The following is a 19,644-nucleotide window of genomic DNA, read 5'->3' on the forward strand; positions in this document are numbered from 1 at the left end:
TAATGGGAGATCAAGAAGAAATTCCTAAGGCTTTGATGGACTATTCTCAGCCTAAGATCAATGATATTCAGTCGAGCATCATCAGACCAGCCATCTCGGCTAACATTTTTGAGATCAAGTCAAGCACGATTCGTATGATACAGAACTCAGTTCAGTTTGGGGGTTCGCCTACAGAAGACCCCAACATGCACATCAGGGATTTTATCGAGATATGTGACACTTTCAAGTTTAATGGTGTGACTGAAGATGCTATTAAACTGCAACTCTTCCTATTCTCTATGAGGGATAAAGCTAAGTGTTCGTTACATTCTCTACCACCAGGGTCTATCACTACTTGGGAAGATCTTGCTCAAAAGTTTCTCACTAAATTCTTCCCTATGATGAAGACTGCTGTAATCAGGAATGCTCTTACTCAGTTTGGTCTGCAAACTGGAGAATCTCTGTATGAGGCTTGGGATCGATATAAGGAGATGCTAAGGAAGTGCCCACACCATGGCATGCCTGACTGGATGATTATAAATTGTTTCTACAATGGATTGGGTGCTACTTCTAGACCCATGCTCGATGCAGCATCAGGAGGAGCCTTGTGGGCTAAGAGCTACAATGAAGCTTATGAATTAATTGAACTGATGGTTGCTAATGAATACCAGAATCCTTCCCAGAGACTGACTCAGGGAAAAGTAGCAGGAATTCTAGAGTTGGATGCAGCAACTGCTATAACTGCCAACTTAAGGCTTTGACGATGAAGGTGAACACTTTGGCTAATTATGGAGTTAATCAAATCTCTAGTGTCTGTGAGCTTTGTGCTGGTGCCCATGAGACTGATCAGTGTGCTATTTTTAGTGAATCAGTTCAGTTCGTGAGCAACTTTCAGCAATCACAACAACCTATGCCAGCTACCTATCATCCTAACAACCGCAATCATCCTAATTTCAGCTGGAGCAATGCTCAAAATGCAGTTCAACAGCCTTATCAGTGGTACCCAGCTAAGCAGTACAACCCCCTGGTTTTCAGCAACCATAATATGCACAAAGACAACAACTTCAACTGCAACAAGCTAATGAAAAATCTGAATTAGAGGAGTTGAAGCTTATGTGCAAAAGCCAAGCTGTTTCTTTCAAGACTTTGGAAAATCAAATTGGACAAATTGCCAATGCCTTGCTAAATCGTCAACCGGGAACACTACCTAGTGACACTGAAGTACCAGGAAAGAAGGAAGCTAAGAAGCAGGTGAAGGCAATCACTTTGAGGTCTGGGAAGGTTGCGAATACCGAACAAACTCAAGTATCGGAGGAAGAAGCTGGGGCTGAAGAAGTAGAGCAGCGGGAAGCAGAAGTGGAACCAAGGAAGACTACTATTGAGCACACTCCTCCTGAGGGTAATACAGGGGAGAAACATATCTATCCTCCACCGCATTTTCCTAAGAGGCTATAGAAGAAAAAGCTAGATAAGCAATTTGAGAAGTTTCTAGAGGTGTTCATGAAAATTCATATCAACATACCTTTCGCTGAGGCTCTTGAGCAGATGTCTAGTTACGCAAAGTTTATGAAGGGTATTCTCTCTCAGAAAGTGAAGGTAGATGATTTAGAGACTATTGCTCTCACGGAGGAATGCAGTGCTGTGCTACAACAGAAGTTGCCTCCAAAACTAAAAGATCCTAGAAGCTTCAATATTCCGTGTACTATTGGAAAAGTGTCTTGCGACAGTTGCTTATGTGACTTGGGAGCTAGCATCAATCTGATGCCTTTGTCAATCTTCAAGAAGTTGAACTTGCCTGACCCAAAACCAACTTTTATGACCTTGCAGTTGGCAGATCGTTCTATTATATATCCTCGAGGTATTGTGGAGGATGTCTTGGTTAATATTGATAAACTTATATTCCATGTTGATTTTGTAATTCTTGATTTTGAGAAGGATAAGAAGATTCCCATAATCTTGGGAAGACCTTTCTTGGCTACTGGCCGTACCTTGATAGATGTACAGAAGGGTGAGCTCACAATGCGGGTGTTGGACCAGGATGTAACTTTTAGTATATTTAATGCTATGAAATTTCCTACGGAAAATGAGGAGTGCTTAAAGGTGAAGTTGGTTGATTCTGTGGTTACTTCAGAACTTGATCAATTGCAAAGGTCTGATGCCTTAGAGAAGGCCTTGTTGGGGAATTCAGATAGTGAAGATGATGAAGGTGAAGAGCAATTGCAATATCTGAATGCTTCTCCTTGGAAGAGGAAGATTGATATGCCTTTTGAATCTCTTGAAATGGAGGAATTAAACAAAGCTCCTAAATGCCTCAAGCCATCTATTGAGGAAGCTCCTACTCTTGAGCTTAAGCCTTTACCTGAACATTTGAGGTATGCTTTTTTCGGTGATGCATCTACTCTGCCCGTGATTATTGCATTTAACCTTTCAGGTAGCGATGAGGAGAAGCTCTTGAGGATTCTAAGAGAGTTCAAATCGGCAATCAGGTGGATCATAACAGATATTAAGGGAATCAGCCCTTCGTATTACATGCATAAAATCCTGCTAGAGGAAGGTAGCAAGCCCACAGTTGAGCAGCAAAAAAGACTTAATCCAATCATGAAGGAAGTAGTGAAGAAGGAAATTCTTAAGTGGCTGGATGTAGGGATTATCTATCCCATTTTTGATAGTTCTTGGGTGAGTCCAGTTCAGTATGTACCGAAGAAAGGAGGTATCACAGTTGTGGCTATTGAGAAGAATGAGCTCATTCCTACTCGAACAATCACGGGATGGAGAGTTTGTATGGACTACATGAAGCTGAATAAGGCCACTAGGAAGGATCACTTCATTCTGTCTTTCATTGACCAGATGCTCAACAGATTGGCTGGTTACGAGTACTACTGTCTTCTGGATGGCTATTCGGGCTATAATCAGATTTGTATCACTCTAGAAGATCAGGAAAAGACTACCTTCACTTGTCCATTTGGTACTTTCGCCTTCAGATGAGTTTCTTGTAGTCTGTATGGTGCACCAGCCATATTTTAGAGATGTATGATGGCCATCTTTTCTGATATGATTGGCCAGAATGTGGAGGTATTTATTGACGACTTCTCTATATTTGGTGATTCTTTTGATGAATGCTTGCAGAATCTTGGACATGTTCTCAAGAGGTATGTTGAGACCAATTTGGTTCTCAATTGGGAGAAATGTCACTTTATGGTGCGATAAGGCATTATTCTTGGGCACAAGGTCTCTAGTAAAGGTCTTGAGGTGGACAAAGCCAAGGTGGGCGTCATTGAAAATCCTTCCTCCACCAATTTCTGTTAAGGGAATTCGCAGTTTCCTTGGTCATGCGGGTTTCTATAGGCGTTTCATCAAGGACTTCTCTAAGATTTCGAAGCCATTATGCAGTTTGATAGAGAAAGATGTCCCTTTCAAGTTTGATGACGAGTGCCTTGCCGCTTTTGAGACACTGAAAAAGAGTTTAATCACGGAACCTGTCATAACTGCACCTGACTGGAATGAACCTTTTGAGATGATGTGCGATGCAAGTGACTATGCAGTTGGAGTAGTTCTTGGGCAGAGAAAGAACAACATATTTCATGTGGTCTACTACGCTAGTAAGACCTTGAATGGTGCTCAACTGAATTATACTACTACAGAGAAAGAACTTTTGGCTATTTTCTATGGTTTTGAGAAATTTTGATCTTATCTACTTGGGACTAAAGTGACAGTTTTCACTGATCACGCTGCAATTCGTTATCTCATCTCGAAGAAGGACTCGAAGCCTAGATTAATCAGATGGGTTCTTTTGCTTCAAGAATTTGAATTAAAGATCAAGGACAGAAAGATGACTGAAAATCAAGTTGCTGATCATCTATCTCATTTAGAAAACCCTGATGCTACTTCACTGGACAAGACACTAATAAATGAGTCTTTTCCCGATGAGCAGCTATTTGGAGTACAAGAGGAAGAATCATGGTTTGCAGATATTGTGAACCACCTTGTGAGTAATATCATGCCTCCCGACTTATCATATGCTCAAAGGAAGAAGTTTCTACAAGGAGCTGACCAAATCATCAGGAGATGTATTCCTTACAGTGAAACGGGGGGATCTTACGGGATTGCCACTCAACGGCTTATGGAGGACATTATGGTGGAGAAAAGACAACAGCTCGTATTCTTCAAGCAGGTTTCTTTTGGCTGACTTTGTTTAAAGATGCTCATCAGTTCGTTTTGAAATGTGATCGATGTCAACGTGTGGGTAATATGTCTAAGAGGGATGAGATGCCTCTTAATGTGCTTCTCGAGGTTGAAGTCTTCGATGTTTGGGGAATTAACTTCATGGGGCCATTTGTTGTCTCATCTTGTAACAATCAGTACATCTTGTTGGCGGTCGATTATATGTCAAAATGGGTTAAAGTTAAGGCGTTGCCAACGAATGATGCAAAGGTGGTGCTTAATTTTTTTCAGAAGCATATATTCACAAGGTTTGGAACTCCAAGAGTCATAATCAGTGATGATGGGTCGCATTTTTTCAATCGCAAGTTCACTGCTATGATGCAAAGTTATAATATGAATAATCGCATTGTTACGGCTTATCATCCTTGTTAGGTAATGAATTACACACAGGGGGGTGAATGTGTTTTTCTGATTTTAGGCTATTCTTGAAAGATAACGGTTGGACAAAGTAAATTAAATCTTGTATAGAAAAATATTCATGCACAAGTTAAACTTGCACAAAATAAAGAACACAGATCTTCAAAACTCACTTAATTTTTGTATTAAAAATTAAGATGCTTTGCTACAAAATTTCTAAGCTCTTCGAAGTTAAAGAGCTCAGCTTCTTCTTGAGAGTGTTACAAGAATTTTGATCTAAATTGTTACTTCTTACTAGAGGACCAGTGTAAACTTTATAGCTTGGTTAACTGCTGGTTTAAATAGTGGATAATAAACATGCTATTAGCTTTTCTAAACAGTCACTTGTAATTTCTATTTATAGAAAAGCAAATCTTCCATTTCTGGCTTAACATATCTTTAGCATCCCGTGTTTACTTTAATCTTCCTCTATCAGTTAATCTTTGCCATTGATCTTGCACACTCTTCAAGCTGCTTTTTGTAGACTTGTCAATCCAGCTGTTGGATTGTTTGTTGATTATTTATCTTGGATATTAAACTGATCGGCAATTCTGTACTTTGAGACTGTACTTCGAGATCTCCAGTTTGATTCATTTGAACACTTGATATCTTGATAAGTACAAAGGCTTATCGAGATCTCTAGTATTCCATAATGAGTTTGGCTTGTAGAGGTCTTCAGTTCATCGAGATCTCTAGTCTTCATAACTTCACTTGACTTGTAGATATCTCTAAGTTCTCGAATGGATATAGACTTGTCGATAACTCTGAGTTCTCTAGTGAATGAATGACTTGTCGATATCTTTTTAAGTTCTCGAGTAGCTTTCCTGACTTCTCTACTCCCGGTGGATATTGCTTATCCGTTGAGTAGATATTGCTCATCCGTCGAGTAGATGCATAGCTTATCCATCGAGTAGATGTTATTCATCCATCGATTGGATATATAGCTCATCCGTCGAGTAGATATTGCTTATCCGTCGGTACTCTCTAGAGTTTGAATGACTTCTCGATAAGTCATTCTGGAGTTCTCGAATGAATTCTCTATAACATTAAATCTGTGACTTGTAGAGATCTTGACTTAGAACATTTTTCTCCAAACAGATTTATTCAACTCCAAGCTTCTTCAAAATTCTTCTGAGCCATGATCTTCTTGATCTTCTTCCAGATAGAATCCTTAGGCTTGATACTGTTTTAGGAAAAAGACTCTAGTATGCTCCTTTGCATTTTTACAGACGTTAAGTGTTACAAGTACATAATACAAATTTAGATAACAATAAAACTTACTTAGGGTTGACAAGTTTTCTTAGTCTTGTTAACGTACAGGCATGTCTTTTACAACAATCTCCCCCAATTTGTGAGAAGATTGCTTCACACAAATTAATGCCTGTTAGCAAGACTAACCCCAAGTTTAAAACTAATGGAAGATAAGATTAAAACATAAAGCTTGATAAAATTACAACTTGTGCAACATAAGATTCACCAATTTCCAGGATTACAGGAATTAGGTAAAGACAATTTTTACATCTACTTCTTCTCTAAGTTTATCCTTCAAGTCATCAAGAATTTCAAGTTCTTCTATGATGAGTGTTCCACTTAGAGCTTCCATAAGTTTTTGCCTTGCTGCCTTAGGGTACCCTTGGTCCAGATACTCTAAATTGAATCTTGAGAATCCACCAACTTTAATGTTTAGAAATCTACCATCTTTAGAAATTCTGCTCATTCCTTTTGCTTTCAACTCTTCTGATCTTTTTATAAACATATCTATTTCTTCATCATATTTCCTTCTTCTTTCTTCAGCTTTAGCCTTATCTCTTTTCTTTGTTTCCTCCCTTTCAATCAACCATTCAACGAAAGATGATCTCCAAGTCCTTGTAATATTGTCCTTGCCTTTTAACAAACTTAGCACTCTATTAATTTCTGTAGGAGTCAAAGAATCCATTAAGTCTTTGTTTAGAAGAGTGAATGTACCATCCTTAAAATAGACTCTAACTTCTCTCAGTGATACAACCCAGACTTTGATAATTTCCTCAGCTAAATTTTGGAAATGACCTTCATCTGTGATGCACCAATTTAGAGGTAGAAAGTCAGATTCTTTGAAGAAATTATAGATGGCCCTTTCAGTGACTTCCACTTCCTTTACAAGCTTGACTTTCTTAGGTTTTTTTCCCACAGATTTGAGATTGAATTTTAGTGAAGGTTTGGCTAAAGGTAGGGTTGTTACTTTCTTGAAGTTTGTGAGGCTTGAGGTGATTGGACTTTTTAGGAAGGAGTTGGCAGTTTATCTGTAAAGAAATGTTGGCTTTGGTGTTTGGGAAGATTTGATATTAGAGACAGTTGATGTTATGAGTTGAGCTGAGGTTTGAGGTGGTTGTGTTTAGATATTTAGGGTTGTTTGAGTTTTTGAGTCATCATGAGGTTTTCTGCTCTTCCTTTCCCCTTTTCTCCTCGTGTCTTCATCTTTCTTGTCATCCTCCTTCTTCTCTCCACCCCTGCTTCCAGATGGCTTAGTAGACTGGCCTGAATTTAATCCATAAGAATTTTGATCATCTTTCTTCTGCTCATCATCATCCAAATCATCTTTGTTGATTTTTGTTTTGGGCAAGTTTGCTTCTGCATTATCCAGATATCTTCTCAACAATTTTATCTTCTCCTCATCTTCAACAGTCTTGTTCCTTTTTACTTTCAGCTTTTTTTTGCCATGACACACTGTTTAGGGACTTGAAAATGTTTGAAATGTTTGGTAGTAGAACAAATGTATGCCACTCCCTTGCTAGGCTATAGATAAGCTTCTGGGAAAACAGCTACTTGTGCATTCTTTAATTCTTTTAGCAAGAGAGTATCTTCATGAATCACAATTTTGACTTTGCTTATCAAAACATCTAATTCAGATGCCCTCCTAAAGATAAGATAGTTACATGACACCTGCATACATCTGTCTACCCCTGAGTCATTGATGTTGACCACTATCCTTCTTTCCTTGAAATTGTCTTTAGTTACCAAGATCACTCTTATTGAGTTTATTGTCCTATCCAATGCTTTCTTGTAGGTGAAGAAATTGTTATTGAGAGAAACTCTGAGTGCCTTAAGCAGTTCATCAAATTCTCTGCTTTGACTGGGACCATCAGCTGCTTTAAAAAGTCTCTCCATTCTAATATCAATTTTTGATTTAAACTCTCTTCAGCACTTTGGACTTGTTGAGATGACCTTGACTGTGCCTACTTAGCCTCTATCTCCCCCTTAGTCTTGTTGACAGACATGAGAAGGGGAGTAGGGATTCCAGGTCTTACTTGTTCAGGCAAAGAAGGTAGTGGTATGTTGAGTTTACCCATGATGGCTCCTAAAGCTATGGAATTTTGCATTTGAAGATGCTTATGAGAGTCCACCAGAGTTTGGATGTCTGTTTATTGGCTCTTGACAAGAGATGTCAAAGCCTGAACTTGTGCAGTGAGAGAGGAGTTGGAGTCTTGCAATGTTGTGACTTGATCCTGTAGAGACTGAATGTGCAGATTTGTTGAGGTGGATCTGGGCTGATAAGAGCTGCTAGAGGTGCCAAAGTGTTCTTCTCAGCCTCTTTGATCCCTTCCATCAGCAATGCTGAAGGCTTATATCTGATCTGATGAAGTTGATCCAGCTGGACTTTGGTCTCATTTGAGCGAGTAATTTATTGCTGGATCATTGTATGGAGATTTTTGAAGGATAGTTTGAGATTTTTGACTTCCTTCTCAATAAAGGCAAGATCCATCCTAGCCATTTGCTCAGAAAAATGCTTGAATTTTGAAGAGATCTGCTCTTGAGATGGTATGATCTTGTCCATTTTCTCATTCACCAGTTTTCTGATTCTGTCTTCATGACCAGTGAGCTTGATTTCAAGAGCCTTACCAAACAGATGAAATGCTTTGAGCTGAGCTTTCTATACATCTGTAATGGCATCATAGACAGCTCCTGGACTCAAGTCTTTTGCATTGCTGCCCAGAATAGTAACATACTCTTCTCTAAATTTGGCCAAAACTTGATTCATTTCCAAGGCAAAGTCCTCAGACAGCCATGCATCCACATTCCCATCTGGCTCAGCATCATTGACAATTTTCTCTTTTTGCTCCTCAACTTCTTCGTTATAAGCAAGCATAATGCCTTGATAATCTTGGTTGCTCATGTTTGAAGTTAAAAGATGCTGTGAGATGTTAGCTAGTCCAGAGATCTGCTCTACCAGCAGATCATCTACAGGAGTTGGTTGAGAGGCAGATTTTTGTAGCCACTGAAAGAGTATTTGAGGCTGTTGAGATTGAGAGCTTGATGGTTCATCAGAAACTCCTGTGACTGAAATCACAGTTTGACTCACAGATTTCTCTGTGGTTATGACAGTAGGTTGTCCTCCACTTGTAGTGGGAAACTCCAATTGAATTGGAGGGGATTTGACTGGGTTACGGCCATGTGCACTAGCCTCAAACCCTTATGTGTCTTACAACACACTGGAACTTGAATGTGCTAAGCTTGCCTCCCCTATGACAGGAACATGGGCAATTGTACTCCTAGCTTCAACTGCAGAGGCAATTTCTGCTAGGGTTGTGAGGGGAGTTGTTCCTTTATAAGGAACCTCCAATTGAATTGGAGAGGATTTAGATAGCTCCCCCTCGAGAGTATTACCCTCAAACCTTTCAGTCTGTGAGGATTGTTTTGTACATGAAGGTGTATTAGATATATCCATGGGGTCTTCAGTAAGGACTGATGAACCCCCCATATTTGTGATGGTGTCATCAAGGTCTACCCCAGTATGTAGCCTCTCACAATCTAAATGAGGTGTCTGGGTGGTGAGCAAAGCTTCTTGAGCTAAGTCACTTGATTTTTGGTGCACTTGAGAAATGGAGTCAAGTGGAATTGAAATAGATGAAATATTAGATAGAAGAAATTGTTGCTCAGTTGTGAGTGTTGGCAGCTCCCCCTGAATAGATGAGGGAGCTTCAAGGGATGTGCTCTCACAGTGAGTGCCTTCCTTGTTTCTCCTACCATACACTTGAATTGATTGTTGTGCAGGCTGTGCAGACTCATTCCTGGTTGTTTTTACAACTGCATCCTGTTGGGAGGATGTAGAGGAAGATAGAGTGGTCAGCTCAGTTTGTTTACTTCTTTTGGATTTTTTGACCAGAGGTGGTACTCTTTCAGCTTTCTCCTCACCACTCTCATTTAGCACAGCTAGGTTTATCCCCTTTCTCTTCTTTTTACTAATCTCGCCTTTTTGAGAAGATGAGGTAGTGGGTTTTCTAGCTTCTAAAGGTTGTGAAAGAATGGTTGTAACTTGAGAAGATCCCTGTTGGTGATCCTGTGTTTGTACTTCCACAGGTCCAGGAATCATAGCTGTACTAGATTGTGCATTTGATCTCATATCAGGCATAGGATAAGGATAAGTCCTAAATCTTTCCAACATTAATGGAGTGATTTTCAGACTTACATTGACCTTATTCTTTGTAGTAAGTGAGCCAAATATTATCTTGGACACTTGCTTACAATTTCCTATCTTAGTACTATATATACCATTCAACAGATGTATGTCAGCTACTTTATTATTTAAAGTGGACATAATAAATCTAGGAAAGAATATTTCCTTACCTCTAGCTGTTAGGGGCATAACCAGCCTGGTTGCAAGTTCTTCCAGGATCAGTAGACCAACATTCAGGTGTCTGTTGTGGGCAATTGAATACACCACTTTTGCACAACACTTGAGATATTGTCATATCCAATTTTTCTGCAAGTAAAGGCCCTTACTACAGAGTCAAAGATGAATGACCACTCCTTCCTTAGATTGGTTCTGTTTAAGATTAACAGGTTAATTCTCCCACCATAATTGATGAAGTCCATAAACTCATTCAGCTCATCAGGAGTTGGCACCTCCACCAGATTCTCAATTGGCAGCCCCAAAGCTCTATTCACATCTTGATCATTGAATTCTATTTGTTGGCCTCCAATTGTGCATGTCACCATCAGAGAGAGAGAATTGTTGTTAACATCAGTCCTCACTACAGCTGTAGTCCAGAAATCATGCAGCACATCTAGATACAGTACTGGATTTGCAGTCAAGGCACCTGCAAGATAGGATTCAGACAGCAGTTTTACAAACCCCTTGAAACTATCAGGAGCTTGTTTTGCATCAGTGAAAGCAAGATAATTAGTTCCTTTCTCCAGGATAGATGCCCTAGCAACATTTTGAGCCATAGTTGATTGATGAGAATGAATGGGTAGGAAAGATTTCTAAGAAAGAGTGAAAAATGAGAGAGAAAATGGTTATGGAATGAAAGCTAGGTCACTTTAGATCTCAAAAGCTGTAAGTAAGTATGTATCAAGAAGTCTGGGTATTTATAGTAAAAGAAGATGACTTGTCGAGAACTCAAAAACAGATATATGGAGTTTGTCTATCGAGAAGTCATTTAGAGAAGTGAAGTACATATCGATAAGTCATTTTAAATCACTCTTAAAGAGAACTCAAACTTGACTGATCGAAATGTCAAATAAATACCCAGTTTGTCCCCAAAAGTGGACTGAATTAATTCTAACTTTTACTTGAATAAATTCAAAATAAAATTAGAATGCATTTTCCAAAAGTATTTTACTAAAATAATTTATCAATTTAAATTATCTCAGTTCTGAGTTATTGATGAGTTAAAGTTTGTACTCATAGAGAACTCTGTGAATGAATACTACTAGAGAACTCTATAAGGACTTATCGATAAGTCATTCTGAACCTATCGAGAAGTCACTCGAGAAGTCAGTAAGTTGTCTTATCGAAGACTCACTTGAGAAGTCCTAAAATGACTTGTCGAGAAGTCACTTTATACTTATCGAGAACTCAGTTCTATAGATATTTTTGGTTATTGTAATTCTGCCTTGAGTTAATTTTACATATTAAGGATGTAAATTAACACCTAAGCAGTTTACTAAGAATTTGAAAAATTCCAAGTTAAATGAATTTGAAAGACAAATATACAGAGATTTCTGAAATATTTATAATTTATATTTCAGTTAATTTCGAATTTAATCAAATTAATTTTGATTTACTGGAGATTAATCTGCTGCACAACATTAGCTGAGTTCTTGCTTTAGGATGAAGAATTGAGCAAACCAATTTCACTTACAAGTCTGGTGAAAGTTTCTTCATCCAAAAGTTTAGTAAAAATGTCAGCTAGTTGTTTTTCTGTTGGTGCAACAAGTTTTAATGCTAAATCAGGATACAGGATACATAATTTGTATATGTGAAACCAACAGCTCCATAAATGATTCCCTTGGAATGTCATAATTCCAAGTTGAGCTTCCTTCCAGTATCTAAAGATCCTCTTTCTCCCCCTGAGGCTGTGCAATCAAACTCAGGTGTATGAGATGAGCTTCCATTTGCCATGATTTTCTTGTTGGGTAGTTTCTTCATTTCCTTAGTTTGACAAACTTTACAAACTTCAACTTGAGCAAGCTTGTTTCTTTCTTCTGATACCTTGGTGTAGAAGCAACAAATACCATTCTTATTTGTTGAGTCAAAATCTTTAACAAACAAGCTTCCTTTTCTTGCTCCCTTAAGAGCAACTTCACCAGTTTTCTTGCTGATAACAGTGCATTCTCCTTGTAGAATAAGACTTGAGACCATTGTCTACAATATGCTAATTCTGAAAAAACTCACTTCAAGATCAGCTACCAGTGCTACATTAATCAAATACAACATTTTCAAAACATTCTTGTCATATCCCATTTTGAATCCTTTGCTGTTGTCTCCAAAGGTCACAAATGGGCCAGCTTTCTCCTCAAATTGTGATAGAAGGGCTTTAGCACCAGTCATATGCCTGGAACATCCACTATCTATGATCCAGATGACTTTCTTCACTTGCCCTGCACACAATGAGTCTTAAGTGTGTTTGGAAACCCGAGTAGTGTTGGGTAGTTTCTTTTTGGTAACTTTTTCAGGAGAAGTAGAATGAGTAATTTTAGAAGAAACAGAATTCAGTGATTGTTGTGCATGTTTTCCTTCTGATGTAGACTCATTTCTTGATTCTTTAAGATCTACTCTCAGTTTATGGCAACTCTTCATTACCTTCATGTTGCAAGGAATGCAGTCAAACTTGTCACAGAATGAATATGGATCATTAGAATTAGCTTCATTGTATTTGCAAGCTCCTTTAGTTGGCTTGCTAACAACCTTTTTACAAAGGTGAGTTAGATACTTTGAAGAGCCACATTTTTCACACTTCTTTCTACGAGCATTTGTAATATAAGCAAAATTATTGCTTTTGTTTATCCCTATTTTTCCATTTCTATTTCTCTTTTTCTTTCTTACATCTACAACTTTGGTTTCTTGAACATGAGTCTTGGGATTGTGTTTGTTCATGAGCTTCTCTTCAGTTTTTGAAGTCTGAACTGATTCTTCAGTTTTCTTTTCTTTATCTACATCAGCAATTTCTTGCTTGATTATCAATTTTTCTTCACTGAAGTTCACTACACATGCTTTGAATGTAGGTGCATTAACCTCTTTCAAAAAAGTTGGAGCATTCTCAGTCTTCTTGGCTTTCCCTTTGTCACCTATAGTCATCTTTTTATCACTCATGTCTTCATAGTCGAGGCCAATAGAAATGTTTGCATATGGCTTATTCTTCTCATGATACAATTTAACCAGGTCAGATGTATTTCTGAAAGATTTCATCTTTACTTCATTCTTTTCTAGTTTCTCCCTTAACACTGCTTCAATTTAATTTGCACACTTGAGCTTGTTCTTGAGATAGGCATTTTCTTGTTTTAAAGCTTCAAGCTCAACCATCAACAATTCAGTTTCTTGCTTCTCACTATCAAGCTTCTTATTTATCTTTGTTAATCTGCTAACTTCTTCATTAGCAGCAACCATGCTTGCAACAACCCAAATCCGGGGTCATGATTTGGTGTCACGAAATAATCTTTACATAAAATAAAAGAATATTCAATCAACCCCTTGAATCCTGATCGTTTACAGGTTATGGTATGAAACAAGAATCTAACCTTCTACGATCACAACAACTACAATACAAGTGTAAATACCTTTAAACTAATGCTCTTGTCATATTCTTCTAACATCTTCAACCTCTCGCAGTGATGAATTCTATAAATTCTGCTGTCTATCAAAGCTATTCACTTTTATTCTTTTTCTGGAAGAAATAAGAATATACAAAGCAAGAGTGAGCCAAAAATGCCCAACAAGTATATAATTTGAGTTTCAAGCATTAATATCAAAGGAAAATTTCCGGACAAAAGCTTTAAACAATTTTAAATGATTCTATTTATTTGAATAAGTTGAGCGAATAAACGTTGGCTGTCACCGGCCTCTAACTATAAATCCAAAAGTGACAAGAGATTCCCAAATTCTTCTCCAGAATTAGGGTTTTGTCCGGTTGTTAGGTCCCAATGTGTTTGTAGAAGGGGGGTTGAATACAAACGTTACCAAATAATCGAATAAAATGCGGAATAAAAAATGTGAAACAAAATTCAAGTTAAATAAAAATATTATTAAACTTGAAAGGTGTTACAACAACTGTATCGATTACAAGGTATTAATCTCAAATCAATTATCACAAATCTAGAATAAATTCGACATGAACTTTTTCTATTTTTGCAATAATTAGAATCAAATGCTAAACGCGATTTGAGATTAAGTTCTAGGGATTTTGATCCGCTAGATTGTTACACAGGAACAAGATAAATAATTCTAGTGGTTTGGATTTAACATTAACAAACTAGAAATTGATCTTGAATTTCTGCAGAGAAGATGATTTTATATTTCAAGGCGGCTGCTCTTTTGTTCTTGACTTGTGTGTTGGATAAAAATTGATATGCTGCTTCTCTGCTTCTATTTAAATCAACAAACGAATAGAATTGACTTGGCATGACAATCCTATAGCTGGCAAGACTTTCGGTGAGACAATTGAATGAACTAGCAAGACAATCTGAATGAACTAGCATGACAATCAGAATGAACTAGCAAGACAATCATCCTCCTAGAGTAACTTTCGGTGTGACAATTGAATATGGCCTAGCATGACAATCGGTATGACAATCCTGATTGTCATGCTAGTTCATTTTCAATTGTCTTGCTGATTTAATGCTTGAATTTAATCCAATTAAACTTCTGAAAATTCCTAAAATTCCTAGAATTAATTCAGAATTAATTAATCAATTAATTCAATTAATAAATAAATTATTCTTCGCAGATATAATTTATTTTCTTAATTAAATTAGATGACTTAATTTAATTAATAGAGAATTAATTCTAGTCTTGAGCAGCAACCATTCTTCTGTAAATCTTCTGAAAATCACTGAAAATTATGAATCAATTCCACCACTTCAACGTTGACACTCGATGTACTGTCTGGTTCATGAGTGACTAACTTCCGTGACGTTTCTTCATGTCTTGACTCTGACACTTTGATTTTCTTCAGATTAAATCCTTGTAATTAATTGATACTCTGACGAGATCTCTGTCACTTGATTAAATCCACGATCTTGACTTATATCACTGAGGCATGATCAATTTCTTGAACTTCTTCCAGTGAATTAATTCCTCAAGTCTGTAGATGAACCTTGTCTCTGAATCCTTTGACAGATATTACTTTGCGAGATCTCTCTGACGGTCGATCCACTATTTACTTATTACATTCTTATTTGAGTTGAGTTGAATCCTCGAATATACAAATAGGCTATGACATATGACTTACAATCTCCCCCTATTTGTTTGTTAGACAATAACACACAAATACCTAGAGGATAACTCAACTAACAAATAAGAAAAAGATATAAACATACATGCAAAGTAAATAGCAGAAAAGTTCTGGATGAGATTTAACATTTTCCAGATTCCAAGTAGTTGTTCCTCTAGACTGAACATATCTTCAAGTAGTTCCATCTTCATTTGTACAACCACATTTCCTGTTGAGAAGCCCATATCTCTTGCTTCTCCCCCTATGAGAATCAACTGATTAAAGAAGATCACCTTCGTTTTACCACCTCTCCCGTACAATAGAATCCGCAGATAAAAACCAATGGTACTCCCCTAACAGCTTCTTCCCTTACTAGGAAATCACCTTGTGTTTACCACCTCTCCCGTACAATAGGATCCGTAGTTAGAAACAACAATGGTGTGGTGTAGTGTACATTTTTAGGATCTTTTTCTTCCTCCTTGCTATTTCTCCCCTTAGTTGAGGAATCCTCCAAACTATTACTTAAGCTTTTATCTCCCCCTTAAAGAAGGAATGTATGCCGTCGTCTGAAGGAGTTCTCATATTTCACTTGGTTGGAAAAGAAATAACAAGTGTTTCTCTTTCTTCCTCACTGTGAGTGTGTGATTGTGTTTAGTGTACCTCACATGTGTTTCACTCTTCTCTCCACTAGTGTTTACACTCATTCTCACAAGTGTATCACTCTTCTCTCATAGCTCCATAATCCAGCTGTACCTGCAAGGAAAATCACCTTAGCCATCCTTAAGGAGGTCACAAGTGGTGCAATGGGAGTTCACAAATCCCCATCCTTGTTAAACTCGTCAGATAAATCTGAGTCATAATCTACAAGTTGCTAGTTTCCCTTTTAGGGTTCCAGATTTGAATTCTGGGAAGGTAAACAATGATCCAAAGAATTTAGCATAAAGATCAAAGTTCCCTTCTAATGTCTGTGAAGACACTTCCTTGTGACTCATCAGGTAATATCTGAATCATTGTCAACAAGTTGCCGATCTGCGCCTATGTCAGATCCACTATCCGCAGATGCATCCAGGGGATTTAAGCCTGGGGAGGTAGACACTGACCACTGACATATGGCTTTTGGATCAGTATCCTCTCCTAACACCTGTAAAGGCAATTGGTCCACTAACGAACCTTGAACAATCGAATCTGACCTTAAAATGGTCGAAACTCTTGTTTCCGTCAACTCATCCTTTGTGTGTGTAACCTCTCCTTGTGCATCAAGAATTGATTATGTTTGAAGTGGTGACACTACATCGGATACCTTGGCCGACAGGCAAAATTCAATAGACTCACCCTGTTGAGAGAATGAATCTAGTAACTGTTTTTGTGCCTTTTCAGCCATTACATCTTTTTGAGAAGATGTATGGGGGCTAGCAGTTGTCTCGGTTTAAATACTACTCATCTATGTATGAGACAGAGCCACTGGGTTGACTACAGAACCTTCCTTATGTGGTGCACTAGGCACTATCTCCCTCACGCTCATTCATACTATATTTAGTGGTAAGAGAGTGTTGGTTGGTTCTGTTTTTTGTGTTTGTCTTTACAGTCTGGGATAGACGTTGTGGGTTTTCAACCTCATGACTGTCAATGAAAGAAAGTCAATGGAGACTGAACCTGTATCATAGAACATATGGTAATAGAGAGAAAATGATTTACAATAGTGATTTCAAAAGATTTTACATGAAATAAGAAATCACTAATGTAGAAAGAAGTTTAATTTTATTTTTAAATATGAATGAGTTTTTGATAAAACATTGATCACTTAGGGTAAAGTCTAAGTAATTCTCATTCATGTCAAAAGCTTACAAATATCTGCAACATAATGTTAACAACATATCATTGACCGATACTTGTCAAGTACTTTAGATACTAATTGTTATGTTGCATTATCAATATACCACTGCACATATAAAACAATATGATTGTGCTTAGTGATAAGATAGTTATTAATATGACGACTCTACTTATTCATATAAAATTATAACTTCTGTTAGAGTGCCATACCATGTCCTTGACGATTGCTTGAGCAGTATACTAGTTCATACCAACCTGAAGTGAGATTGTGAAGAAGAAATTGCATAGTCCAATAGATCTGCAGCTGCAAAGTCCATGAACTGTGGTGCATTGACTTCCTCTTTTGACTTACCAACCAGGAGTACACTTGTACACATCTTACTAGAGTACAATTCCAAGTGTAATGTGCAGCAGGTGTCTGATATGTCATAATATTCTCAAGTCTCGTCACTGGTGCTATATGTTAGATACTGCTTCCTGATAATAACCTATCACAATATACAAAATTTCACTAATAACATTCCCAGCTTGCAAACAGCCATATCCCTCAGATAAACCTTTGCTGTTATCTCCAAAGGTAACCAGGGGGCCAGCTTTCTCAATCCTCATTTGATAGCAGGGCTCTATCTCCGGTCATATGTCTTGATGATCCACTGTCAAGAATCCACACTACCGGTTACACCTGTATACTGCCCTGCACTTCAAATGGATTAGACCTTCTTCGGAACCCAAACTTGGTTGGGCCCGGCATACTTGTAGAACTGTCCTTTGTCAGGCAAAACAACATTTTTAATTTTAATTGCCTCAACTTTCTCAATGACTGAACATTTGACCTTGTAAACAGCGTTAACAAATTTCTGTTTAAGCTTAGGCACAAATGTCTCCTTTCTAGCCTTAGAAGGACTAGCAGTCTTAGACCTATCATGCTTCTTGTTATTCACATGCTGACGAGGAGTAGTCTTATCATTAGACACATGCTTACCATTAAAATAAGCATACATCATATTAAAAGCACAAGACATACAATTAGCAACACCACATGCTTTATGAGAGTGATTAACAGCAGGCAATTTATGCATGGTAGACATGGCATTATTGTTATCCAACTCATGTGTGTCTGAGTTAGTCTCAGTTGCTTTCACAACTTTGACTGGAACTTTCGACTCACTTGACTTGGAAACAATCTTCTCATAAGCATGATCCTCAGCACGTATTTCTTCTTGAATAACAGAAGAGGTCGCATCAAATGGTTCAGCAATTGATGCTTTATAGAGGGGTTCATCAACACCCTTAAGCACATGTGGTACTTCCCTCCCTTTAGCACATACATGAGGAGGGGAGTTTATGCCTAATTCTCCAATAGCAGCATTGTAATCATAACCTATTCCAGATGTTTAATTAACAGCTTGCTTACTGTAGAACTCTTTAGCCTTCGAACAAGAATTGAAGTAGGCTCTAACCTTAGTCTCAAGACCGGTGATCTTGTCTTTGAGAATAGTTTCAAGTTTTCTATAACAGTCAACTCTATTCTCTAGAAAAGATACCTGTTCTTTTAATTTGTCTTGATTAATGTGCACAAGTCTTAATTCATTGACCTCTTTCTCAAGGTCTGTGATCTTTAAACTTAACAGTTCATTATCACGACGTGCACAATCTAAGTTACCTCTTAGATGATAAACCATTTCAGCATCAGAAAGTTTTACCTCTATTCTTGACGATGAAGCTTTTCCATCAATAGCCATAAGAGCAAGATTTCCTTCTTCTTCATCTTCACTGTCGGTATCATCCCAGCTTCTTCCCTTTGCCAGATAAGCCCTTTCAGAGTTCTTTCTTACTTGCTTTGGCTTCCTACATTCTGTGGCAAAGTGTCCCAACTCATTGCAGTTATAGCATCTAATGGTGCTTCGATCAACCATCCCTATTTTGTACCCACCACTGCTGGTGTTAAAGGATGAAGATCCACCTTTCTGAAATTTGTTGTAGTTGGACTTGTACTTAAGCTTGGGATTCCTCCTGAATCTGACATGGGAGAATCTCTTGACAATTTGGGCCATTGATTCATCTTCCAATTGCTCCAGCTCTTCCAAGGAATAAAAATCATCACTTGATTGATTTGTAGTAGGAGGATCATATTCTGCTACTAACTCATTTTCCTCACCCTTGGAAAACTGTACCATTCTTTCTAACTGTTGAGATTGTTGTTGTTGTTGACCTTCAGCTACAAGTGCAGTAGATGTGCTGACCATTCTATCCTTCCCGTAGACTTCCTTCTGTTGAATCTGCTCCAACTCATAGGTTTTTAACACTCCATAGAGCCTGTCCAAAGAAATCTCACTCAGATCTCTAGCTTCTCTAATGGCAGTGATTCTATGTTCAAGATGAGCTGGCAGTGTTAAAAGGAACTTTTTGTTGACCTCCCTGATTGAATAATACTTTCCATTGATGTTCAGGTTGTTGATCAACGCATTGTACCTCTCAAACACTTCAGTAATTCCTTCTCCTGGATTTGATTTGAAATGTTCATATT

General features: G+C 37.8%; 1 non-coding gene across 1 annotated transcript; it reads right to left on the reverse strand.

The window, feature by feature from the left end:
* Nucleotides 1-392: 392 nt before the first annotated feature.
* Nucleotides 393-499, reverse strand: LOC141699330 (small nucleolar RNA R71). Its single transcript, XR_012565801.1, has one exon. It is a non-coding gene; the product is annotated as a small nucleolar RNA R71 (small nucleolar RNA).
* Between the last annotated feature and the right edge of the window lie 19,145 nt (nucleotides 500-19,644).

The sequence above is a fragment of the Apium graveolens genome, chromosome 11, assembly GCF_009905375.1.
Source record: "Apium graveolens cultivar Ventura chromosome 11, ASM990537v1, whole genome shotgun sequence".
In the NCBI taxonomy this organism is placed as follows: Eukaryota; Viridiplantae; Streptophyta; class Magnoliopsida; order Apiales; family Apiaceae; genus Apium; species Apium graveolens.